Source organism: Bos grunniens, chromosome 7 (assembly GCF_055505025.1).
Source record: "Bos grunniens cultivar Pamir isolate PY7600 chromosome 7, Bosgru_T2T1.0, whole genome shotgun sequence".
NCBI classification, from domain to species: domain Eukaryota; kingdom Metazoa; phylum Chordata; class Mammalia; order Artiodactyla; family Bovidae; genus Bos; species Bos grunniens.
In genome coordinates, this window is record NC_141171.1 from 49,976,045 (window position 1) to 50,003,419 (window position 27,375).

At 43.0% G+C, this 27,375-nt stretch overlaps 1 protein-coding gene and 1 long non-coding RNA gene across 9 annotated transcripts in view; one reads left to right on the forward strand and one right to left on the reverse strand.

Annotated features, from left to right (window-relative positions):
- Positions 1 to 27,375, forward strand: part of CTNNA1 (catenin alpha 1) — a 344,567-nt gene that overhangs the window by 143,711 nt on the left and 173,481 nt on the right. For 2 of the 7 annotated variants that reach the window (XM_086411841.1, XM_086411844.1), the window contains exons 1-2: positions 21,329 to 21,410; positions 26,014 to 26,105. The exons of 1 other annotated variant lie outside the window; for it this stretch is intronic. The gene's annotated coding sequence lies outside the window, so the exon portion shown is untranslated. Of the gene's footprint in view, positions 1 to 21,328; positions 21,828 to 26,013; positions 26,106 to 27,375 lie in introns of those variants that run through there. 4 more of the 7 variants (XM_086411840.1, XM_086411842.1, XM_086411847.1 and 1 more) reach the window with 3 other exon arrangements.
- Positions 1,177 to 21,231, reverse strand: LOC147369451 (uncharacterized). 2 transcript variants are annotated; one of them, XR_015167476.1, is made up of 2 exons: positions 20,971 to 21,231; positions 1,177 to 1,694 (listed from the first exon to the last, which is right to left on the reverse strand). It is a non-coding gene; the product is annotated as an uncharacterized LOC147369451 (long non-coding RNA). The 2 variants fall into 2 exon arrangements; XR_015167477.1 differs by having other exon boundaries at positions 1,601 to 1,694; positions 20,948 to 21,171.

The following is a 27,375-nucleotide window of genomic DNA, read 5'->3' on the forward strand; positions in this document are numbered from 1 at the left end:
TCACCTACAAGGTCCTACATGATTTGGCCCTTGCCTATGCCTCTGACCTTATGTAGTACTATCTTTTCCTCATTTTTTACTCCTTACACACTTGCTTTTTCATGTTCCTTGAATATGCCAGGCTTTTCCCCACCCTCAGGCCTTTACACTTGCTGTTTCCCCCCATGAGATATTCTGCCCCATCACAGGATTCTTTATGGTCATTCAGGTCTCAGCTCAAAGATCACCTTCTCAGTGAGGCCTTTCCTGACCTTTCTATCCAAATAAGCATGCTTCCTCCTAGTCACTCTATCTGAAATCACATTGTTTATTTAATTGTTACTTATTGTCTTTCTCTGTCTCTGGAATGTAAATTTCATGAGGACTGCCCACTACTGTATTTCTAGGATCTAGTACAATGCACATCTCATAGTAGGTGCTCTAAAATATTTGTTGACTGAGCAAACAAATGGATGAATGAATGAATATGGTAGTTGTCTTCTGTGATAGAGGGGCAGGTCCTGCCAAACTCAAGGGCAGATAGAAGAGTGAGTTACTGTGACTAAAGAAATAAAGAAGCTGGACTGGTAAGAACTGATGGTGGGAGACAGACAAGAAGGAATGTATGTTGGCCAGACTCTACTGTGAGCTCATAGAGTCTAGGAATCCTAGGGCCTACTTGACCTCCTAACTCCAGTCAACCCAGAATCAAATTCATTCTGGGCAAACCAAAGACAAAGGCTGCCCGGCTTCTACTTTAAGTTCTCTTGTATTCAGTGTCCATCTGGGACACACGTGGGCATTAAAGATTCTTGGCAGATGTATATCTCTGCTCTGTTCAAACAGGTTTTCTTTTTCTCAGAATTTCTTGGAATTTAGAAAAATTGTTGTTAAGCAATAAAAGCAATGAATGGAGACAAATGACTCATTCACTGCTGCTGCTGCTAAGTTGCTTCAGTCATGTCCGACTCTGTGACCCCATAGACGGAAGCCCACCAGGCTCCCCCGTCCCTGGGATTCTCAAGGCAAGAACACTGGAGTGGGTTGCCATTTTTTTCTCCAATGTGTGAAAGTGAAAAGTGAAAGTGAAGTCACTCAGTCGTGTCTGACTCTTAGCGACCCAATGGACTGCAGCCTACCAGGCTTCTCCGTCCATGGGATTTAGCCACCGCCATTTTGGACTCCTTTTTCCTATTCTACCTACCTAACATTCCCCCCTCAAGAATTCCCAATTCTTTGGGAATAGGGGTGTCGAGGTCTTTCTGGCTACTTCCTGCTGAACTGGGACGGTGACGGGTATTGGGCCTCCCCCTCTTGCTAGTCTCAATCTTCAGAGTCCTTATAGCAGTGTCCAAGGGTGTGTGATATTTTCTGTGGTCAGCTGTAGTTTTATATCTTTGTTGAACTGGCACTGCATGTTGTAGCTGGTTGACCTGGCTCTTCTTTTTCCATCCAAGACAAAGCTGCTTCCATCAGTGTACCAGACTTCCTCAGGATTGGTCAGAGGATCTTCTGACAATCCCTCTTGGGGTTTTGTCCAGTGGTCCAAGGTTTCTTAACCGGAGGTCTTCTGGAATCTGAGACTGGGCCGCGTGAGCTTTCTGCTGAGTTCGTTTTTCACTGTCCCGGTTTCCAGTACAATGGGCCTTCCCCTGTTGGGCTCCTGCTGTGCTTGGCCTCTTCCACTTGGACTCATTCACTAATACATCTGAAATCTAAAGTGTATTAATTAGTTTATATTACCGTGCCACAATTCTTATCTTGATAGAACATTTCATACCCTTATAAAAATCTAAAAATGTCAAAGAATTTTTAGAATGGTGAATACAAACAACAAGCTTTCTATAATAAAGCCTACTAATACTTTAAAAAGAAGAATAAAGCACCACACCCATCTCCATCTCCTTCCCTTTTTAAAAGACTTCTTTTAGATATGACTGTGTTTGGTTGTCTTTAACTTTTCTCTTTTCAGGTTCTCTTTCTCCATTGTTATCAATAAAAATACCAGCATGAAAGGGCAAGGGGAGTGTTTGTTTTTGTGTAAACGTCTTTGATCATATCAGAGGAGAAAGAATCATGAACACCCACTGATTACTGATTTTAAAAACTAAATCTTGATTTTAGTTTCTACAGGGAAGATGAATAACACAAAAAAAGAGAACATTATGCATGTTTCATAAGTGTCAAGGACCTAAGTTTGGTTGTTTTTATTTAAAACTTAACTCACTGATTAAAGCCAGTAGCATGCTCTTATTAGAAGAGGCCTGTAAAGGATACAAGTGAGCACCTGTCCTGGCACCCCACCTCCTAAAAAAACCCCAACCAGCCCCACTTATCACATTGTTGTAATAGTATAACAATTAGGGATTGAAATTACCTCCATCATAATATAGTCTTAAAATGAAAACTATTCTGAATGTAGCAGGTCAACAAAGAGTTTTTAAAAGCCATTGACATTTCAGAGGCTAAGTGGGACAAGGTTAAGAGTCTTGTTCTGGATTCTGGTTGATCTGGGTCCGAGCACTGCCATGTTCCCAGTGTGATCCAAAGTTCTGTTTCTCATTTACAGAATGAGGAATACAATAGTAACTTCTTTAGGATTGTTAAGAAGTTTTGATGACATGTGAAGCTCTTAACATGGAATAAAAGTTCTTAACATGTATCTAAGACTTAGTAAATATCAGATCAGATCAGATCAGTCGCTCAGTCGTGTCCGACTCTTTGTGACCCCATGAATCGCAGCACGCCAGGCCTCCCTGTCCATCACCAACTTCCGGAGTTCACCCAGACTCATGTCCATCGAGTCAGTGATGCCATCCAGCCATCTCATCCTCTGTCGTCCCCTTCTCCTCTTGCCCCCAATCCCTCCCAGCATCAGAGTCTTTTCCAATGAGTCAACTCTTCGCATGAGGTGGCCAAAGTACTGGAGTTTCCGCTTTAGCATCATTCCTTCCAAAGAAATCCCAGGGCTGATCTCCTTCAGAATGGACTGGGTGGATCTCCCTGCAGTCCAAGGGACTCTCAAGAGTCTTCTCCAACACCACAGTTCAAAAGCATCAATTCTTCGGCGCTTAGCTTTCTTCACAGTACAACTCTCACATCCACACGTGACCACAGGAAAAACCATAGCCTTGACTAAACGAACCTTTGTTGGCAAAGTAATGTCTCTGCTTTTGAATATGCTATCTAGGTTGGTCATAACTTCCCTTCCAAGGAGTAAGTGTCTTTTAATTTCATGGCTGCAGTCACCATCTGCAGTGATTTTGGAGCCCAGAAAAATAAAGTCTGACACTGTTTCCACTGTTTCCCCATCTATTTCCCATGAAGTGATGGGACCGGATGCCATGATCTTTGTTTTCTGAATGTTGAGCTTTAAGCCAACTTTTTCACTCTCCACTTTCACTTTCATCAAGAGGCTTTTGAGTTCCTCTTCACTTTCTGCCCTAAGGGTGGTGTCATCTGCATATCTGAGGTGATTGATATTTCTCCTGGCAGTCTTGATTCCAGCTTGTGTTTCTTCCAGTCCAGTGTTTCTCATGATGTACTCTGCATATAAGTTAAATAAACAGGGTGACAATATACAGCCTGACGTACTCTTTTTCGTATTTGGAACCAGTCTGTTCCATGTCCAGTTCTAACTGTTGCTTCCTGACCTGCATACAAATTTCTCAAGGGGCAGGTCAGGTGGTCTGGTATTCCCATCTCTTTCAGAATTTCCCACAGTTTATTGTGATCCACACAGTCAAAGGCTTTGGCATAGTCAATAAAGCAGACATAGATGTTTTTCTGGAACTCTCTATAAATTGTTTTTATTTTCAGTTATTGAGTATTAAAATAATTATGATTGTGTGCAGAAATGAATTAATGAGTGAGTTTTAGGTATGTGTGATTTGACTTTATTTTCTGTCCAGCCTTAGATAAATTATCAATGATTCTCAATTCTGGCTGCACAGGAGAATCACCCAGGGATATCTTTTATTGTTGTTTTTTATATATATGTGTATATATATATATATATTTATTTTTAGCTGTGCTGGGTCTTTGTTGCTGCTTGTGGGCTTTCTCTAGTTGTGGTGCATGGGCTTCTCACTGCAGTGGTTTCTCTTGTGAAGTGTAGGCTCTATGCATGTGGGCTTCAGTAGTTGTGGCACATGGGCCTAGTTGCCCCTTGACAAGTGGAATCTTCCCAGAGCAGGAATCTAACCTGTGTCTCCTGCACTGGCATGCAGATTCTTAACCAACGGATCTCCAGGGAAGTCCACCCAGGGAGATTTTTAAAATGCTTAGTCCCTACATAAGAAGGTACAGATAGCATTGTGAACTGAGCTACACAGAAATGAGGAAAATCTCTGGTGTTAGCTAAGCTAATAGATAACTCTGCCAGGATGGCAGGGCTTTATGGCTTTCCCCTACTCATCTGAAAGGGAATGGAAAGGCAAGCAGGACCAACAGGCATCCAACTGCCTTTGACCCTGATATGGTCCCAGCTTTAGGTTTTACCTTTAGTGTTTTTCTCTCCTGTCCAAATCTGACTTTGTTTGTTGGCTTTCTTCAGGCTAATCCAGGAGTCCTTTTGATCTTTTCTATGGGCCTTATTGGGCTTCCCCAGTGGCTCTGTGGTAAAAGAATCCTTCCACGATGCAGGAGTCGCAGAAGACGCAGGTTTGATCCCTGGGTCAGGAAGATCCCCTGGAGGAGGTCATGGCAACCCACTCCAGTATTCTTGCCTGGAGAATCCCACAGAGAGAGGAGCCTGGCGGGCTACAGTCCACAGAGTTGCGAAGAGTCGAACACAACTGAAGCAACTTAGTACCATGTACATGGGCCTTATTGGGGGAGGGGGTACCCATCATTTCATGGCAACAAACAAGTGGTAAAGTCTTCCCAAACTCTGACTGCAAAGTTGCCCAGTCAGTTCTCATCTTCATTGTTTTTAGATCTTTACTCATTCTGGTTCTTCCCTCCTCAAATGAGATAACATTCAGGAATGTGCTTTGTAAACTGGTAAGCTATTTACCAGCACATGTAGATAAACAATAATGAAATCCTCACGATATAGCCCTACATGGATCACAGCCTTGTTGTGGTGAAGGGGCTTGACTCAGTGAAGCTATGAGCCATGCCATGCAGGGCCACCCAAGACCGATGGTCATAGTGGAGAGTTCTGACAAAATGTGGTCGACTGGAATAGGGAATGGCAAAGCACTCCAGTATTCTTGCCTTGAGAACCCCATGAACAGTATGAAAAGGCAAAAAGATGACACTGGAAGATGAGCCCCCCAGGTCAGAAAGTATCCAATTGTTACTGGGGAAGAGCAGAGAAGTAGGTCCAGAAAGAATGAAGAGGCTGGGAAATGACACTCAGTTGTCTGGTGGTAAAAGTAAAGTCTGATGCTGTAAAGAAAAATATTGCATAGGAACCTGGAATATTAGGTCCATGAATCAAGGTAAATTGGATGTGGTCAAGCAGGAGATGGCAAGAGTGAACATCGACATCTTAGGAATCAGTAAACTAAAATGGATGGGAGTGGGAGAATTTAATTCAGATGACCATTATATCTACTATTGTGGACAAGAATCCTTTAGAAGAAATGGAGTCGTCCTCATAGTCAACAAAAGAGTCCAAAATGCAGTGCTTGGGTGCAGTCTCAAAAATGACAGAATGATCTGTTTGTTTTCAAGGCAAACCTTTCAGCATCACAGTAATCCAAGTATATGCCCCAACCAATAATGCCAAAGAAGCTGAAGTGGAAAGTTTCTATGAAGACCTACAAGACTTTCTAGAACACTAAAAAAGATGTCCTTTTCATCATAGGGGACTGGAATGCAAAAGTAGGAAGTCAAGAAATACCTGGAATAACAGGTAAGTTTGGCCTTGGAGTACAAAATGAAGCAGGGCAAAGGCTAACAGAGTTTTGTCAAGAGAACACAATGGTCATAGCAAACACCCTCTTCCAAAAACACAAGGGACAACTCTATACATGGACATCACGAGATGGTCAATACTGAGAACAGATTGATTATATTCTTTGCAGCCAAAGATGGAGAAGCTCTATACAGTCAGCAAAAATAATACAGGGAGCTGACAAGGCTCAGATCATGAGCTCTTTATTGAAAAATTCAGACTTAAATTGAAGAAAGTAGGGAAAAGCACTAGGCCATTCAGGTATGATCTAAGTCAAATCCGTTATGAATATACAATAGAGGTGATGAATATAGATTCAAGGGATGAGATCTGATAGAGTGCCTGAAGAACTATGGACATAGGTTTATAACACTGTACAGGAAGCAGTGACCAAAACCATCCCAAAGAAAAAGAAATGCAAGAAAGCAAAGTGGTTGTCTGAGTAGGCTTTACAAATAGCTGAGTAAAGAAAAGAAGCCAAAGGCAAGGAGAAAGGAAAAGATATATCCAACTGAATGCAGAGATCCAGAGAATAGCAAGGAGAGACAAGAAAGCCTTCTTAATGAACAATACAAACAGCAGAAAACAACACAATAGGAAAGACTAGAGATCTTTTTCTTGAAGAAGAAAATTGGAGATACCAAGGGATCATTTTAAGCAAGGATGAGCATGATAAATGGCAGAAATCAGAAGAGATTAAGAAGAGGTGGCAAGAATACACAGAAGAATGATATAAAAAAGGACTTAATGACCTCGATAATCAGGATGGTGTGGTCACTCACCTAGACCCAGACATCCTATAGTGTGAGGCATTACTACAAACATACCTAGTGGAGGTGATGGAATTCCACCTGAGCTATTTGAAATCCTCAAAGATGATGCTGTTAAAGTGCTACACTCAATATGCCAGCAAATTTGGAAAATTCAGCAGTGGCCACAGGACTGGAAAAGGTCAGTTTTCATTCCAATCCCAAAGAAAAGCAATACCAAAGAATGCTCAAACTACCATACAATTGTGCTCATTTCACATGGTAGCAAAGTAATGCTCAGAATCCTTCAAGCTAGGCTTCAACAATACATGAACTGAGAAGTTCCAGATGTACAATCTGAATTCAGAAAAGACGGAGGAACCAGAGATTAAATTGTTAACACCTTTTAGATCATAGAAAAAGCAAGGGAATTCCAGAAAAACATCTACTTCTGCTTTATTGAATATGCTAAAACCTTTGACTGTGTGGATCACCACAAACTATGGAAAATCTTCAAGAGATGGGAATACCAGACCACCTACCTGTCTTCTGAGAAACCTGTATGCAAGTCAAGAAGCAACAGTTAGAACTGGTCATGGAACAATGGAGTGGTTCAAAATTGGGAAAGGAGTATGACAAGGCTGTATACTGTCACTCTGCTTATTTAACTTATATATGCAGAGTACATCATGTGAAATGCTGGGCTGGATGAATCACAAGCTGGAATCAAGATTTCCAAGAGAAATATCAACAACCTCAGGTATGCAGATGATACCTCTCTAACAGCAGAAAGCAAAGAGGAACTAAAGAATCTCTTGATGAGGCTGAAAGAGGAGAGTGAAAAAGTTGACTTAAAACTCAACATTCAAAAAACTAAGATTAAAAAAAAAAATACCTAAGATCATGGCATCTGGTCCCATCACTTCATGGCAAATAGATGGGGGAAAAAGTGAAAGCAGTGACAGATTATAATTTTGGGGGGCTCCAAAATTACTGCAGATGGTGATGGTGACTGCAGTCATGAAATTAAAAGATGCTTGCTCCTTGGAAGGAAAGCTATGACAAACCTAGACAGCATATTAAAAAGCAGAGACATCACTTTGCCGACCAAAGTCTGTGTACTCAAAGCTATGGTTTTTCCAATAGTCATGTACAGATATGAGAGTTGTACCATAAGAAGGCTGAGGGCCAAAGAATCGATGCTTTCGAATTATGGTGCTGGAGAAGACTCTTGAGAGTCCCTTGGACAGCAAGGAGAGCAAACCAGTCAATCCTAAAGGAAATCAATCCTGAATATTCATTAGAAGGTCTGATGCTGAAGTTGAAGCTCCAATACTTTGGCTACCTGATGCGAAGAGCCGACTCACTGGAGAAGACTGTGATGCTGGGAAAGATTGAGGGCATAAGGAGAAGGGGGTGACAGAGGATGAGATGGTTGGATAGTATCATTGGCCAATGGGTGTGAATTTGAGCAAACTCTGGAAGATAGTGATGGACAGGGAAGGTTGGCGTATTGCAGTCTATGGGGCCACAAAGAGTTGGACACAACTTAGTAACTAAACACCACCACAATGTAATGTAGAAAATCTTTAAAATGATCTCTCATGGTTCATCTTTATTGACATTTTGACATTATTTTATGTTACTTTTCATAATACTCCATGAAGTCTTTCTGATTGACTTTTTTGGACTATTTTTTCCTTAACATCCTTTTTGCGGGGGTTTTGTTTAGAACTATTAGACTTCCCTGGTGGCTTAGATGGTAAAGTATCTGCCTACAATGCAGCAGACCCGGGTTCAATCCCTGGGTCGGGAAGATCTCCTGGAGAAGGAAATGGCAACCCACTCCAGTATTCTTGCCTAGAAAATCCCATGGATGGAGGAGCCTGTTAGGCTACAGACCATGGGGTTGCAAAGAGTCGGACACGACTGAGCAACTTCACTTTCTTTCTTTCTTAGAACTATTATTTTTTATTAATTAATTTATTATCTTTTATTTTTGGCTGTGCCAGGTCTTCATGTTTTGTGTGGGCTTTTCTCTAGTTGTGGCAAGTGGTGTTACTCTTCATTGCAGCATGCAGGATTCTCATTGCGATGGCTTCTCTTGTTGTAGAGCACAGGCTCTAGGTACGCAGGCTCAGTAGCTGTAGAGCACAAGCTTAGTTGCTCCAAGGCATGTGGAATCTTCCTGGACCAGGCATGTGAAATCTTCCTGGACCAAGCACATGGAATCCTCCTGGACCAGGAATCCATTTCTCCTGCATTGGCAGGTTGATTCTTATCCACTCAACCACCATAGAAGTCCTCTTAACATCCTTGATGAATGTTAATCAACCTGAAGTTGAAAGGTGAAGTTTCAACCCAGATACCATCAACTGACATTAGTGAACAAGTCCTTGACTTTAATGACACTTGGCTTTCCTTCTATATCTATGGCCACTCATTCTTTCTGTGAATATTTTTAAAGTGTATTTTATTTTCCAGGCACTGTGCTAAATTATTTGAGCAGAGAAGTAAAAAATGTCAGACAAGATTCCTGTCCTCATGCAGTTTATAATATAATAGAGGAAAGAGAAAATAAATCAGGGGTTTCCTTGGTGGCTCAGTAGTAAAGAATCTGCCTGCCGGAGTGCGGGAGACATAGGTTTAATCCCTGGTCTGAGAAGATCCCACATGCCCCAGAGCAACTAAGCCCTTGTACCACAACCATTGAGCCTGTTCTCTAGAGCCTATGTGCCACAACTACTGAAGCCTGTGTGCACTAGAGCCTGTGCTCCACAACAAGAGAAGCCACTGCAATGAGAAGTCCATGTGCTACAACAAAGAGTGGCCCCTGCTCACTGCAATTAGAGAAAGCCTGTGCAGCAAGGATGAATAAGCACAGCAAAAATAAATAAATACATAAAATTATTAATAAAGAAAAGAAGTCATTAGACAAGACAATTCTAGAGAAGGGATAAGTGCTGTAAGTAAGAGAATGTAGTAACATGGGTGGAGAGGGACTGGGGTGTAGAGGATGTGGTCAGGGAAGTTCTCTGTGACCAGGAGATGTTGAAACCCCTAATATGTTAGGTGGTGACAGGTGCTAAGAAATAAAATGGAGAGGGGAAGAAAGGGTGCTAATGTTATTTTACTAGAGAAAGCCTCTTAAATAAGATGATATTTGAACACAGATCTTGGTGAAGCCATAGAGTGAGCTAAGGAGCTATCTGGGAGACCATTCCAAGCAGAAGAAATGGGAAATGAAAAGGCCCTGAGGAAGGAAAGTGCTTCATTGTGTTACGGGAATGTCTAGGACTCCAGTGTAGGTTGGAGTGGAAAGATAGAAGGGAAAAGCCAGAGACGGGTTTGAGGTTGCTGAGCAAGACTACTCTTTAGAGTGAGATGGGAAGACCTGGAGGTTTTGAACAGATGGTGGGATTTAAATGGCTCAGATGATGTGAGAAAAGAGCATTAAAACAAATGTGTATACAGTGTTCAAACATAAATGGGATATTATGTGCATTGCTTTACAATCTGCATTTTTGCAAAATGAATTAAAAAAAAAAAACAAAATGTGATCAACTTACCTCTTTGTTTGAAATCCTCTATGGTCCCCATTCCCTCACAATCAAGTGTGAAGCCTCACAAAGCCTTCTCCAGTTTGGCCTCTGCCTGCTTTACTGCTCCCAAATCACAGAACTTCTTTTCCAGTAGTGGGATTTGGGGCTGTCAAACTTGCTTGTCCCTTGTCTAGAATTACTCTTTCCTTCCTTCTCTATCCATACAGTCAATGACTTTTTTATATATCTCATGCATTCTTTCTTTCATTTATTTAACAAATGTATATTGAGGGACCTGCTATGTTGGAGAAGGAAATGGTAACCCACTCCAGTATTCTTGCCTGGAGAATCCCATGGACAGAGGAGCCTGGACAGTTCATGGGGTTGCAAGAGTTGAATATGACTTAGCAACTAAACCACCACCACCACCATGTCCTTCAGGTCCTCTGCTAGAAGTATATTCCAGGTACCAGGGATATAGCACTGAAGAAAACAGACAAAAAGTCTAACCCTCATGGGGCTTAAATTCTAGTGAGAGTTAGGAGAAAACAATAATTATGAAAATATATGTATAAATATATACTATATGACTTTATATGTAAGATGGTGATACATCCTAAGGAAGAAAATAAAGCAATGAAGGATGGGATGCTGGGGGGAGGGAATGCGATTTTAGATACTGTGGCCAAGAAGAAGCCTCACCAAGAAAGTGAAAGCTGAGCAAAAGACCTGGGGGAGGTGAAGGAGTGAGTCAGGCAGCTATTTGGAGAACATTCCAGGCAGAAAGCAAAGGCCCTAAGGCGAGAGCCTGCCTCCAAGTGTTCCAGGATTAGTAAAGAGGCCAGTGTGTCAGAGGGGTGTGTGGGGGCAGGTGAGCTCTGGAGGCCCTTATATGGAACTTGCCTTTTAGTCTGAGACAGGAGCCACTGGAGGGTTTGGGGTAGAGTAATAGTGACATGTTTGGATTTATTAAATTTTTTAATAGAATCACTCCAGCTACTGAATTGAGAAAAGACTGAGGGAAGCAAAGGCTGAAGTAGGAAGACTAGTTAGGAGTCTCCTGTTAAATTCTCAGGTGGTAAAGAATCTGCCTGCCAATGCAGGAGCCGCAGGTTCAATCCCTGGGTCAGGAAGATCCCCTGGAGGAGGAAATGACAACCCATTCCAGTATTCTTGCTGGGATAATCCCATGGAGGAGCCTGGAGGGCTACAGTTCATGGGATTGCAAAGAGTCGGATATGACTGAGGTTGCACGCACATGAAATTCAAGCTAAGTGATGATGATAGCTTGACTCAGGATGGTAACAGTGGAGACGGTAAAAAGTTGGTAGATTCCAAATATGTGTTGAAGAAAGAGGCACAGGATTTACTGAGGAATCAAATACGAAATGTGTGCATGAAATAAAACAGTCAAAGATGACTCCAAAGTTTTGGCTTAAACAACTAAAGAATGGGATTGCAATTTATGAAATGAAGAAAATTATTAGATTGGTAGGTTTGGACAGAGGTTTCAGGAAATCAGCTTTGGACACATAGATATACAGTGTGAGATGCCTAAGTGCCTTCTGGATATTCTTATGATGGTATCAAGTAGGGAGCTCGGTCTGCAAGTTTAGAATTCAGAGGGAAAGGTTCAGGTTGAAATACAAACCTACAGTTGCCAGCATATTTAAAGCAAAAAGATTGGATGAGATCACCAGTGGGTTGATGGTAGACAGAAAAAGAAGTTGAAGGATGGAGTCCTGGGACACTCTTAACAGCAGTTCTTAAACTTTTAAGTCTCAAGATCCTTTTACACTCTTAAAATTTTTTGAGGATCTTGAAGAGCTTTTCTTTATGGGAGTTTTATCTGTCAGTATTGACTGCAGTATTGCATGTTATCATAAATAACTTTTTTTTTTAATATAGAAAGTCTTAAAGTTTATTTTGGCAGATCTGCTTTTATAGGCATTAAAGTAAACAGTATTTTTAAAAAGAAAAATAACAGTGTTTTCTAAAACAAAAGAAAATTCAAGGGGAGAAATGTAATTGTTTTGCATTTTTGCAAATTTTTTAAACGTCTGGCTTAATGAAAGGTAGCTGGATTCTTGTATCTGCTTCTGCATTCTGAGTGATACCATATTATACATCATATAACCTATAGAATGCTTCCCAGCTGGCTCAGTGGTAAAGAATTTGCCTGCCAATGCAGGAGACCCAGGTTCGATCCCTAGGTCAGGAAGATTCCCTGAAGTAGAAAATAACAACCCACTGCAGTGTTCTTGCCTGGGAAATCCCATGGACAGAGGAGCCTGGTGGGCTATAGTTCATGGGGTCACAAAGAGTCAGACACTAATTAGCGACTGAGCATGCACGCAACCTGTAGAACACTCTACTCCATAAGAGATTGTGAATGGAAAAAGCAAATGCTATTTTAGTATTACTATTAAAATAGATTTTATCTTACAAGCCCTTGGAAAGGTTTCAGGAGTTCTTAGACTGCACTTTGAGAACTCTGGAAACTATTTAGAGTTTGCGAAGATGTAGAGGAAATTAATACAGAAGACTCCGAAGTTGTATTCAGGGAGACTGATGGAAAATCAGAAGAGCCTAGTGCTTGGAGATCCAATGGAGATGGTATTTTAAGGGGGAGAGTGACTAAACACTGCTGATGGTACAAGTCAACCGTGGGCAGAGACTGATCACTGGATTTGGCATCATGGAGGTCATTACTGACCTTGATAAAGGGTGGAGTTTGGGTGGAGAGGTGAGTGAAAAAGTCTGGCAAGAGTGGGTCACAGCATAAAGGAGACTTCCTTGGGTCACTGAACCCCAGATTAGGTTCAGTTCAGTTCAGTCACTCAGTTGTGTCCGACTCTTTGCGACAGCATGGACTGCAGCACACCAGGCTTCCCTGTCCATCACCAACTCCCAGAGCTTGCTCAAAGTCATGTCCATTGAGTTGATGATGCCATCCAACCATCTTATTCTCTGTCATCCCTTCTCCTGCCTTCAATCTTTTCCAGCATCAGGGTCTTTTCTAATGAGTTAGTTCTTTGCATCAGGTGGACAAAGTATTGGAGTTTCAGTTCGGATCAGGTGGCCAAAGTATTGGAGTTTCAGCTTCAGCATTAGTCCTTCCAATGAATATTCAGGTCTGATTTCCTTTAGGATTGACTGGTTTGATCTCCTTGCAGTTCAAGGGAGTCTCAACTGTCTAATCCAACATCACAGTTCAAAAGCATCAATTCTTTGGCACTCAGCTTTCTTTTTTGTGTGTGTGCTTTGATATTTTTATTTATTTATTTATTTATTTTTTAGGTTTGATAATCTGCATTGGAGAAGGAAATGGCAACCCACTCCAGTATTCTTGCCTGGAGAATCCCAGGGACAGAGGAGCCTAATGGGCTGCCATCTATGGGGTTGCACAGAGTTGGACATGACTGAAGCGACTTAGCAGCAGCAATCTGCATTTTATTTTATTTTTTTACTCTACAATATTGTATTGGTTTTGCCATACATCAACATAAATCCGCCACGGGTGTACACATGTTCCCCATCCTGAACCCCCCCTTCCACTTCCCTCCCCTCAGGTTTCTTTATAGTCCAACTCTCACATCCATACATGACTACTGGAAAAACCGTAGTTTGACTAGATGGACCTTTGTTGGCAAAGTAATGTCTCTGCTTTTTAATATGCTGTCTAGGTTGGTCATAGCTTTTCTTCCAAGGAGCAAGCATCTTTTAATTTCATGGCTGCAGTCACCATCTGCAGTGATTTTGGAGCCCAAGAAAAGAAAATCTAAAACTGTTTCCATTGTTTCCCCATCTATTTCCCATGAAGTGATGGGACCAGATGCCATGATCTTTGTTTTCTGAATGTTGTTTTAAGCCAACTTTTTCACTCTCCACTTTCACTTTCATCAAGAGGTTCTTTAGTTCTTCTTTGCTTTCTGCCATAAGGGTGGTATCATCTGTGTATCTGAGGTCACTGATGTTTCTCCCAACAGTCTTGATTCCAGCTTGTGATTCATCCAGTCCAGCATTTCACATGATGTACTCTGCATATAAGTTAAATAAGCAGGGTGACAATATGCAGCCTTGATGTACTCCTTTCCCAATTTGGAACCAGTCTGTTGTTCCATGTCCAGTCCTAACTGTTGCTTCTTGACCTGCATACAGGTTTCTCAGGAGGCAGGTGAGGTGGTTTGGCATTCCCATCTCTTTAAGGATTTTCCACAGTTTGTTGTGATCCACACAGTCAAAGGCTTTGGTGTAGTCAAAGCAGAAATAGATGTTTTTCTGAAACTCTCTTGCTTTTTCAATGATCCAACAGGATGTTGGCAATTTGATTTCTGGTTCCTCTGCCTTTTCTAAATCCAGCTTGAACATCTGGAATTTCATGGTTCACGTATTGTTGAAGTCTGGCTTGGAGAATTTTGAGCATTACTTTGCTAGCATGTGAGATGAGTGCAATTTACAGTAATTTGAACATTCTTTGGCATTGCCTTTCGTGATTGGAATGAAAACTGACCTTTTCCAGTCCTGTGGCCACTGCTGAGTTTCCCAAATTTGCTGGCATATTGAGTACAGCACTTTAACAGCATCATCTTTTAGGATTTGAAATAGCTCAAGTAGAATTCCATCACCTCCACTAGCTTTGTTTGTAGTGATGCTTCCTAAGTCCCACCTGACTTCCCATTCCAGGATGTCTGGCTCTAGGTGGTTGATCACAGCATTGTGGTTATCTGAGTCATGAATATCTTTTTAATATAGTTATGTGTATTCTTGCCACCTCTTCTTAATCTCTTTTGCTTCTGTTAGGCTCATACCATTTCTGGCCTTTACTGTGCCCATCTTTGCATGAAATGTTCCCTTAGTATCTAATTTTCTTGAAGAGATCCCTAGTCTTTTTCATTCCATTGTTTTCCTCTATTTCTTTGCATTGACCACTGAGGATGGCTTTCTTTTCTGTCCTTGCTATTCTTTGGAACTCTGCATTCAAATGGGTGTATCTTTCCTTTTCTCCTTTGCCTTTAGCTTCACTTCTTTTCTCAGCTATTTGTAAGGCCTCCTCAAACAACCATTTTGCCTTTTTGCATTTCTTTTTCTTTGAGATGGTCTAACCCTGCCTCCTATATAATGTCATGAATCTCCATCCACAGATCTTCAGGGACTCTATCAGATTTAATCCCTTGGATCTATATTCATCACCTCCACTGTATATTCATAAGGGATTTGATTTAGATCATACCTGAACGGACTAATGGTTTTCCCTACTTTCTTCAATTTAAGTCTGAATTTTTCAATAAAGAGCTCATGATCTGAGCCTTGTCAGCTCTCGGTCTTGTTTTTGCTGACTGTATAGAGCTTCTCCATCTTTGGCTGCAAAGCATATAATCAACCTGATTTCAGTTTTGACCATCTGGTGATGAACATGTGTATGTAGAGTCTTCTCTTGTGTTGTTGGGAGAGGGTGTTTGCTATGACCAGTGCTTTCTCTTGGTAAACCTGAGCCTTTGCCCTGCTTCAGTTTTTACTCCAAGACCAAACTTGGCTATTACTCCAGGAATCTCTTGACTTCCTACTTTTGCACTCCAGTCCCCTATGATGAAAAGGACATCTTTTTTTGGGTGTTAGTTCTAGAAGGTCTTATAGGTCTTCATAGAACTGTTCAACCTCAGCTTCTTTGGCATTTGTGGTTGGGGCATAGACTTGGATTACTGTGATACTGAATGGTTTGCCTTGGAAAGGAACAGAAGGATCATTCTGTCGTCTTTGAGAGTAAATCCACGTACTGCATTTCGGACTCTTTGTTGACTATGAGGGCTACTCCATTTCTTCTAAGGGATTCTTGCCCACAGTAGTAGATATAATGGTCATCTGAATTAAATATGCCCATTCCAGTCCATTTTAGTTCACTGATTCCTAAAATGTGGATGTTCACTCTTGCCATCTTCTGTTGTGCCATCTTCTGTTTGACCACTTCCAATTTACCTTGATTTAAGGACCTAACATTCCAAGTTCTTATGCAATATTGTTCTTTACAGCATTGGACTTTACTTCCATCACCAGTCACATCCACAACTGGGCATTGTTTTCTCTTTGGCTATTTCTTCATTCTTTCTAGAATTATTTCTCCACTCTTCTACAGTAGCATATTGGGCACCTACCGACCTGGGGATTTCATCTTTCAGTGTCCTTTCTTTTTGCCTTTTCATACTGTTCATGGGGTTCTCAAGGCAAGAATACTGAAGTGGTTTACTATTCCTTTCTCCAGTGGACCACATTTTGCCAGAACTCTTCACCATGGCCCATCTGTCTTGGGTGGCCCAACAAGGCATGGCTCATAGTTTCATTGAGTTAGATAAGGCTGTGGTCCATTTGACCCATGTGGATCCACATGGATCCATACGTGATCCATTTGGTTCATGTGGTCCATGTGATCAGTTTGGTTAGTTTTGTGTGATTGTGGTTTTCATCTGTCTGCCCTCTGATGGATAAGGATAAGAGGCTTATGGAAGCTTCCTGACGGGATAGACTGGGGATGGGGGAAACTTATTCTGAGGGGTGGGGCCATGCTCAGTAAATCTTTAATCCAATTTTCTGTTGATGGGCAGGGCTGTGGTCCCTCTCTGTTGTTTGACCTGTAATGAAGAAAATGGCGACCTGCTTTAAAACGTCTGTGCACCCATAGGTGCACTCAGTGCCCCAGACCCTGCGGCAGGGCACTGCTGACCCACACCTCCGCTGGAGACTCCTGGACACTCACAGGCAAGTCTGGGTCCGTCTTTTGTGAGTTAACTGCTCCTTTCTCCTGGGTCCTGGTGTGCACAAGGTTTTGTTTGTGCCCTCCAAGATTCTGTTTCCGCAGTCCTGTGTAAATTCTGGTGGCTCTATGGTGGGGTTAATGGCGACCTCCTCCGAGAGGGCTTATGCCACACCCAGGTCTGTTGCATCCAAAGTCCCTGCCCCTGTGGCAGGGCACTGCAGACCCATACCTCCTCAGGAGACACTCAAACACTCAAAGGCAGGTCTGGCTCAGTCTCTGTGGGGTCTCCTGGTGTGCACAAGGTTTTGTTTCGCCCTCCGAGCATCTCTGGCGGGTATGGGTTTTGATTCTAAATGGGATTTCACTCCCCTTACAGTCTTGCTGGGGCTCCTCCTTTGCCCTTGGACGGGGGGTGTATTTTTTTGGTGGGACCCACCATTCTCCTGTTGATGGCTGTTCAGCAGCAAGTTGTAATTTTGGAGTTCTTGCAGAAGATGAGTGCATGTCCTTCTACTCTGCCATCTTGGACTCATTTCCAAGGGATGCAGGTTGGATTGAACCCATATCTCTTACATTTCTTGCATTGGCAGGCAGGTTCTTTACTGCTAGCACCAACTGGAAGCCCCAGATTAGGTTAATTTTCCCCTAAATCGACTTGTTGCTCTACCCTATTTTCACACTTGACCTTTTTTTTTTGTAGTTTACTTGTTTTAATACCTGTCTCTTCTATTACATTTCGAATTTGTGAGAACACGGATCTCAATTTTATCTCAGTTTTAAAGTCAGTTTTATTCATTGTTGCTGCTCCATCACATAGCAGGTACCTTGGACTTAATGAATGCTCAAGTTACCCCTAGTAAGCTTGTCATGGTTTCTCAGGGGTCAGGAGGTGACTCACCATAGCTTACAGGGAACACTGCAAGTCTCTTATCATATTCTTTTTCTGTCACCTGATCCAACAAAGGTCCGTCTAGTCAAGGCTATGGTTTTTCCAGTGGATGTGAGAGTTGGACTGTGAAGAAAGCTGAGCGCCAAAGAATTGATGCTTTTGAACTGTGGTGTTGAAGAAGACTCTTGAGAGTCCCTTGGACTGCAAGGAGATCCACCCAGTCCATTCTGAAGGAGATCAGCCCTGGGATTTCTTTGGAAGGAATGATGCTAAAGCTGAAACTCCAGTACTTTGGCCACCTCATGTGAAGAGTTGACTCATTGGAAAAGACTCTGATGCTGGGAGGGATTGGGGGCAGGAGGAGAAGGGGACGCCAGAGGATGAGATGGCTGGATGGCATCACTGACTCGATGGACATGAGTCTGGGTGAACTCCGGGAGTTGGTGATGGACAGGGAGGCCTGGTGTGCTGCGATTCATGGGGTTGAAGATTCGGACACGACTGAGCGACTGAACTGAACTGAACTGAACTGATCCTTCTTTTCCTCAAACAAATCCACACTTTCATCTTTAGAGCCTGTCTTAGTCTTTTGGGGCTGCTATAACAAAATGCCACAGAATGAGTAGCTTATAAATAACAGAAATTTATTTCTCAGTTCCAGAGACTGGAAAGTCCAAGATCAAGACATTTGCATCATCATGTTGTAGGGAGAGCTCTCTTCCTGATTCATAGTCAAAGCTCTGTTCTCTCATGGCAGAAGGGGCAAGGGAGATCTCTGGGGCCTCTTTTATAAGGGTACAAATCCCTCATGACCTAATCATGTACTAGAGGCCCCATCTCCTAATACCATCACCAAGGGCATTAGGTTTTCAACATAAATTTGGGGGAGAGGAGAAACAAACATTCAGTCTGTACCAGGGCCCTATGCTTAGGAAGGCTTCTCGTATGTGTGTGTGTTTGTGTGTGTGCGCGTGCTCTCAGTTGTGTCCAATTCTTTTTGACCCCATGGAGTGTAACCCACCAGGCTCCTCTGTCCATGGAGTTTTCCAGGCAAGAATCCTGGAGTGGGTTGCCATTTCCTGATCCAGTAGATCTTCCCAACTCAGGGATCAAACCCACATTTCTGTGTCTCCTGAATTGGCAGGCAAATTCTTTACCACTGTGCCACCTGGGAAGCCCCATGCTTGGTTTAATGCTCCAATGTTGGGATCTTGTAATTGTTAGCAATTTTTGAACATGGGACCTTGCAAACTAAGTAATTGGTACTTCAGTGAAGTGATGAATATACAAAGTTATGGAACATACTCCTTTATCTCTTGTTAGTTCAAATATTTATTGATTGAATACTATGTTCTAAGGTAGCTAAGTACAGTGGGGGAGGGGGAGGGAAGCCATAGCCACTCCAGGCAGAGGAGGCCATAGGAGCAAAGGTTCTGAAGCTAGACATAGAATGAGATGTGGGTGGACGAAAGTTGCCTTGTTAAGGTCTTTCTCTTTAAGGTTGTTCTCTCCCTTCATGGTCCTAATGCCTTTTGTCAGCAACTCCCAACTAGCACAGATCCACAGTGCTTTGAATTACAGCGGGCACATTCACCCACAGACATTAATTGCCTAGGGGATGAGCATTGTGCTGGGTGCTGTAGGGAACACAGCTGCTGTCTTCTAGGAGTTTGCATTTCCTGGGAAAGGGAGATATAAGTAGTAAAGGGTAAACATGTTGAAGGCAGGTCTCCCTAGCACCTTGTTCAGTGCTCTGTGGGTATTGTTGTCTTGCATTATTTTGGATTTATAGACCAATACTGAAGTGAAAGAGGAGACTGAAAAAGTTGGCTTAAAGCTCAACATTCAGAAAACGAAGATCATGGCATCCGGTCCCATCACTTCATGGGAAATAGATGGGGAAACAGTGGAAACAGTGTCAGACTTTATTTTTCTGGGCTCCAAAATCACTGCAGATGGTGATTGCAGCCATGAAATTAAAAGATGCTTGCTCCTTGGAAGGAAAGTTATGACCATCCTAGACAGCATATTAAAAAGCAGAGAGATTACTTTGCCAACAAAGGTCCGTCTAGTCAAGGCTACGGTTTTTCCAGTGGTCATGTATGGATGTGAGAGTTGGACTATAAAGAAAGTTGAGCGCTGAAGAATTGATGGTTTTGAACTGTGGTGTTGGAGAAGACTCTTGAGAGTCCCTTGGACTGCAAGAAGATCCAACCAGTCCATCCTAAAGGAGATCAGTCCTGGGTGTTCATTGGAAGGACTGATGTTGAAGCTGAAACTCCAATACTTTGGCCACCTGATGTGAAGAGCTGACTCATTTGAAAAGACCCTGATGCTGGGAAAGATTGAGGGCAGGAGGAGAAGGGGACAACAGAGGATGAGATGGTTGGATGGCGTCACCGACTCGATGGACATGGGTTTGGGTGGACTCCGGGAGTTGGTGATGGATAGGGAGGCCTGGCGTGGTGCGGTTCATGGGGTCGCAAAGAGTTGGACACGACTGAGCGACTGAACTGACTGAAATCAACCGTGTTCATCATCCCATGATGGAGAAAAATGTCATTAGTGTTTTCTGTACCAGGCTGATAGTGAATATGTATTTTGTTTATCTTGTAGTTTTTGGGGGGGAACATTTACCAGGAAGTTAAGAAAGGAAGACAGGGAATAAAATTCCCTAAATGGCCAGAGGGATAGGGACAGATGCCAGGTCCTTCAAATTTGTGTGTGTGTGTGTGTGTGTGTGTGTGCGCGCGCGCGCGCAGGCGATTGGGGGCAATCTCTGGAGGGGACACCTCTGTGACAAGATTTTTGTCCTCCATCAGGATAGCTCTCGGTTACCCCATCTGTCAAGTGACAGATGGATTAGGTTATTTCTCGGAGGGCTTCCATCGCACATTATGAGGTCCCTAGAGTCGGATTCTAGCTCCACTTCGCCTCAAGCTACGGGGCCTCAGTTTCTCTTGCTGTGAAACTAGGAGCGGGGGCTAGAGCACTTTTTTTCAGAAGCCGGTCATTGAGGAACACCTGTGGCACTCCTCAGAGGAGCGTGCCCGGGACTCTGCGTTTCCTCGCCCGGTCCCTGGGGCACCAGCGAAAGGGTGGGGCCTGAGCCGGCCGCGCCCGGGTACTCACCTGTGCGCAGAGCGGTGACTCACCTGCTCTCCCCAGCTCGCGGGCTGTTCCAGGAGTGAGCGTTCCTCCTTCCTCTCGGGGGTGGGAGGGCTGTCACTCCCATCTTTGGTTACTAGTAGCCTGGGATGAAGTAACTCAGAGGTGAAGGGCGGAGAGCAAGAGGTCCTTTTAGGGGTCCGGGTGTGCCATTGCCAGCCTCTTTGGTCGAGGACTGGCCCCCAAAGGGAGAACTGGGAAAGCTGGGCGGCAGCGGGAGGCGCTGGGAAGAGCGCGCCGGAGGGAGGTGCTGGGAAGGGCGGGCGGGGCTCGGGCCGCGGGGCGGGGGCCGCGGGCGGGGGGCGGGCCGGGGGCGGGGGCGCCGGGCGGCCCATTTCCTCCTCCGAGCAGGACTGGGGGAGACAAAGCGACGGCCCGTCGGCTTCTGGCCTCTGGAATCTTCCGCCGCTCGCCCAGCTCGCCGCAGGTAATTGTCTTCGTGCGGGTGCGGGCTCCCCAGCCGTCCGAGGGGCTCCTCGAGTGGGCGGGCCGGGCGCGGTCACCTCAGCGACCTTCCCCTGAATCGGGCTTGAGGCCGGCGCCTGTGCGGCCTTCGGCCCGCTTCCCTGGCGGGGCCCCCGGCCTGGGCCCTGGCCCGGCGGGCGGGGCCGGCGCTTCCTGGCCTTCGGGAAGTTGAGGGGCCGCGGCGGCTGGAGCGGAGCGACTGGCGGACCCCGCGCTACCGCGGCGCTTCCTTTCTGGAAAGTTTCTCCGGGTGTCTAAACTTTGTTCAAGTGGGCTCGGTGCGCGCGCCAGACCCGCGCTGGGCCCCCGCGGCCGCCTTGCTTGCGGGGAAGAGTTGCTCGAGGTGCGGGTGGTTCCGGGAGTTGAGTTTTCCTCTGAAGTAAGTGTGGTTTGTGGTATCTGTGGTCGCACCCCTCCCCCACCACCGAAACTTCCAGGTCAGGTGGACGCGACATGGGCTGAGCCCGTAGCCCCGCATTGCCGGCCGGAGCAAATGGAAAGTTTGTGGCCCTTTCCCTGACACAGCCTGGCTGGGAATGGGCGCCACACCCGTGTGTGGACTTTTGGCGTGCACCGAATTAACCTTTGTTTTTGAAATTACTCTGACTTATTGTGCTGGTTAATTGAATACTTAATTCTGATTAGTCCTAGTTTTCACGAGTGGCGTTGGAATCTTTTTTTGTTAACTTTTAAAGGAGTGTGCTTGTGTGAAACACTTGTTGGAAAAAATATTGACTGAATGCCTAACCTTGGCTTGGCAGGAATGGCTTCCTAATAATGCGGGCGGCAGTTGGCTCAGATCCAGGACTCACACCCTCTTAATGTACCCCTGCGTCTTCGTAATACTTTGTGTGTGTGTGTGTGTGTATTGGACAAAACTTACAGTAATTTAGAATAGAGTAAGTTGTGTTAAGTCTCCAACCAAGTTAAGGACTTTTCTTGTTTATGGTGAAGGAAATGATTACATCATTGTATTGTTGCAACAGGATAGGCATTTCGATAAGAGGGTATTTTCTTTAGCAGTGATTTTTAAAGACGCTACAGGTGTTATGTTCCTTTAGGAAAGGATGAATTTAGAAATCACGTTAATTAGGATGTTATTTTGTTTTACAAGAGGAACGGGTTGAGAAGTTATCCAGAACCTCTGCCCAGTTATTTACTCTTTTTGAGTTTTACTAAGTGAAATATTTTTTTTATCCACTTTAATTTTAAGAAATGATATCTAACCCCAAGACCTCACACTGTAATAAGAAAGAGACACATACACCCCAGGTGTAGTACAAGAATGATGGCGTTTACTACCATAATAGTATTGATAAGAAGCTTGTGAATGGTCAGTCTTACATAATAATAATGATAAAAACTGGTGGAGACATGGAAAGGGGGCTAATGAGTTTTGTTTGGATAAGACCAGAATGCTTCCAGGGGAGGACAGCTTTTGAACTGGATGAAACAGGAGTAGGGTTTGGTTAGGAGGAAGCATAAAAGGGCAACGGAGTTTATGGAATTGTGATCTAAGTCTCTCCTGGTTTTCCTTTTACTCTTGGTTCTTGTTTCTCAGTCTGGGTTTTTGTTTTTGTATTTGTTTTGGTTTTACTTGTTCTTTTTTTTTTTTTTTTACTTGTTGTTCTATGCACTCTTATCAAGGATTCTATCCAACGTATCTCGAAAGCCTTACATCATTGATGGGGTGTCACCCTCCTTTCATTAGTAACATCTCATTCCATACAGTGACTTAGAGATCAGGGGTGCCCTCTTCCTCTAAGTTGAGAATCACTTTTCTACATAGTCTTCCTGTCATCAAACTTAGGTTAAAAATCCAACACTGATGCTAAAGTGGAAGCTTCTTTTTTGAATTAGAAAGTCTCACTTGATCCATAGGGTCACTTGTGCACCAGAGAACTGCTTGGGTGTCCCAAGAGGCTTCTCAAACTCGAGGACCAAAATGAGATACCTTTTTCTTTTTTATACCTAAACCAGATGTGGAGATGGGCAGTAACTGGCAGAGTCCTGAGATTTCTTTGAAAAAGGGACAGTGTGAGACAGGATAGAGCTGGTTGTTGTGGTTTGTTTGCTGATGAAGATCTGCACAGAGGGAAGAGGGATCTCTGCTTGCCTGAAGGTCCTGAGACAGGAAAGAACTCCATGTGTTTAGAGACCTAAGAGAAGACTTGTGTAGCTTTAAGTTCTTTTAGAGTAGGGGGAAGGCCTCACATGAAATTGCCAGGAAACTCCAGATCACATGTTTGGATTTTCTTCTAAGAGTTGTAAGAAACCGTTGTAGTGAGTTTCATGGTCTGATTTCCTTTGTAAGATCACTTCTGCTAGTGCTTACAGGGCTTGTATTGTGTACAAATGGAAGTAGGGAGTTGAGCTAGGAAGATGGTGGGACTGAGAGTGGTGAGATAAAGGGAGCTGTATTTTGGAGAAATGAGATAAGTTTAACATATGAAATATGAATTGGACATGTTGTTTGCTCAGTGATGAACCCCCTCCCCCTTTGTATTCCATCATTTTTATCCTATTACAAGACTTTAAGCTAGCACTTTCCTTTTTGGTAGCAGATCTCTTCCACCAGGTGGTGTACTCCATTACACTATACCTTGTTATTGATATCGTTGTTTGTCTTTTCTGTTAGAAAGTGAGCCTTGATCTTTGGCATGGTATCTGGCCTGGAGAATAAAGAAAACATTAGATGCCCATTGAATGAAGGAGGAAGGAGTCTTTTCTTTATGGAATCTGGCTTGTGGGTGGAACTATGACAGATGAGCAACAGTCAGATAATGGAGGGCCTTGACTACCAAGTTGATACTTTGAGTGAATGATGACTATGTTCATTTCATTCTTACTCCTTTCCATCCAGCTGTAATCAGATGAAATCCTTTCCATTTTGTCTTCCTCTTGTAAGTTCTTGTTTTCCCTTCTCTCTGCTTCCACTCTAGATTAATTTTTGAACTATCAAAACTGCTTGTAGTTCTCTGGATAAATTGTTTTATACTTTATGTATATTTTAATATATTTATAGAAACCAAAATTACATTTTATATAATTTATATTTAGAAATTTCTATAATGTCTATTGGAGAAGGCAATGGCACCCCACTCGAGTACTCTTGCCTGGGAAATCCCATGGACGGAGGAGCCTGGTAGGCTGCAGTCCATGGGGTCGCTAAAAGGCAGACACGACTGAGCGACTTCACTTTGACTTTTTTCTTTCATGCATTGGAGAAGGAAATGGCAACCCACTCCAGTATTCTTGCCTGGAGAATCCCAGGGATGGCGGAGCCTTGGTGGGCTGCCGTCTATGGGGTCGCACAGAGTCGGACACGACTGAAGCGACTTAGCATAGCATAGCATAATTTCTATATATACATTTTTCTAAAGGACCTCTTGATGAAAGTGAAAGAGGAGAGTGAAAAAGTTGGCTTAAAGCCCAACATTCAGAAGACTAAGATCATGGCATTCGGTCCCATCACTTCATGGCAAATAGATGGGGAAACAGTGGAAACAGTGAGGGACTTTTTTTGGGGAGTCTGGTATGCTGCAGTCCATGGGGTCGCTAAGAGTTGGACAGGACTGAGTGGCTTCACTTTCACGCATTGGAGAAGGAAATGGCAACCCACTCCAGTGTTCTTGCCTGGAGAATCCCAGGGACGGGGGAGCCTGGCGGGCTGCTGTCTGTGGGGTCGGACAGAGTTGAACACGACTGACGCGACTTAGCAGCAGCTTAATGAATTGAGTGAACACCACCATGTCCACCACCCAGATCAAGAAACAGAAAATTACTAGTACTCTAGAAATCCCTTTGCAGTCGCTACCCATTCCTCCTCTCCCTTCAGTTTTTATGATCTGAGAATTTGGAACATTATTGTTGCTCTATAAACATCTGCTAAAGTTAACTGAATTTCTTACTGTTTTCCCCTCCACCATTCAGTCTTTTACATACAAGCGATACTTATTCTTTTGGGGAGATACACTGCTGTCTTGTTGCTGCACTAGTCAGAATTTTAGATTGGCATTTAACACCTTCTGAGTCCTTACTTTTTCAGCCTTATCTTCTATTGTGAATTGTTGCTATATGTCTCTGCATCTGCCAGGCATTTGTTCTGGAATGCTCAGTCCTTCTCTTGACACAAATGCTATCTATCTGATCGATATGCCTCTTCTGTTGAGACATTGATCATTGTTGTTGAAAGTGATCTTTAACTTACTGGAAATTCTGAAATTTGCACCTGATTATGACATTCTCATTATCTTTTAAAAATATACATAACAAGATGTACAATTTAAATTATCTTTATGTGTACACTTCAGTGGCATTAAGTACATTCACTTTGTTGTGTAACCACTGTCACTGTCCCTATCCAGAAAAAATTTTCATTGTCCTAAACTGAAGCTCCATAACCGTGAAACAATAACTTTCCATTTCCTCTCGCCCTCTGGCCCACTGGCAACCTCCATTGTACTTTCTGTCTCTGAATTTGACTGTATTAATACCTGGCTTGTTTAACTTAGCATAATGCTTTCAAGTTTTACCCATGTTGTCAGTATATCCTTCTTTTTAAGGGTTGAGTACTCCATTATCCATTCATCTGTTGATGAACACTTGGGTTGCCTCCACATTTTGGCCACTGTGGATTATGCTCCTGTGAACACAGGTATGCAAATACGTGTTTGTGTTCCTGCTTTCATCTCTTTTGGATATATACCTAGAAATGGAATTTCTAGTTCATTTGGTATGGTAATTCTGTGCTTAAATTTTTGAGGATCTGCCATACCGTTTTCTACAGTAGGTGTGTTATTTTATATTCATAACAGTAATGTGTAAGTGTTCCATGTTCTCCACATTTTCATCAACACTTGTTAATTTCTATTTTTAATTTTTACAAAGATTTGTTTACTTTTTAATAAGTTATCCTGATAGATGTGAGTTGATGTTTCATTGTGGTTTTGATTTGTATTTCTCTAATGTTTAGTGATGTTGACTGTTTTTCATGTGGTTATTGGCTATTTGTGTATTTTCTTGGAAGAAATCTCTGTTCAACTCCTTTGCCCATTTTAATTGTTTGGGTTTTTTGTTGTTAAGGTATAGGATTTCTTAGTATCTTCTGGCTGTTAATCCTTTATTAGATACAGGACTTGAAATATTTTCTCTCAGTTTTACCCTGTTGGTATGTCCTTTAGTGTTCAAAAGTTTTAAATTTTGATCAAGTCCAGTTTATCTATTTTGTTGTTGTTGTTGTTGTTCCTCGTGCATTTGGTGTCTTCTAAGAAATCATTGCCAACTCCGTTGTCATAGAGCTTTTCTCTGTGTCTCCCCCTGCACCCCTTCCTCAGCTGAGCTGTGACTTCTTTGAGGACAGGAGATAAAGTTTTTTATTGTGACCTCTTTACAGTAAGCACATAGTGAGGAAGGAAAACTTACGAAGAGAATTTTTTTTTTAATGTAATTCTTAAAATATCATAACAAACAGTAATTGTATGACAGGGTATTTTCTGCTGTTGCTAATTTGTATTGATTATGTGTCTGTTACCTGATTTTTGGTGATAACCTGCTTGTAGTGAAAGTCACTCAGTCATGTCCGACTCTTTGCAACGCCATGGACTATAACCTACCGGGTTCCTCTGTCCACGGAATTTTCCAGGCAAGAATACTGGAGTGGGTTGCCATTTCCTTCTCCGGGGATCTTCCCAACCCAGGGATCGAACCCTGGTCTCCCACGTTGTAGGCAGATGCTTTACTGTCTGAGCTACCAGGGAAGTCAACTGCTTTTAGGGGTTTTTAATCTTAATGGATCTCAGCTGGAGAATCTGAACTTTGTCATCTGTGTAATAAGTGTGATGAACTTATGGGATAATTTGGGCTTCCTTATTGGGTTAGATGGTAAAGAATCTGTCTGCAATGCGAGAGACCTGGGTTTGATCCCT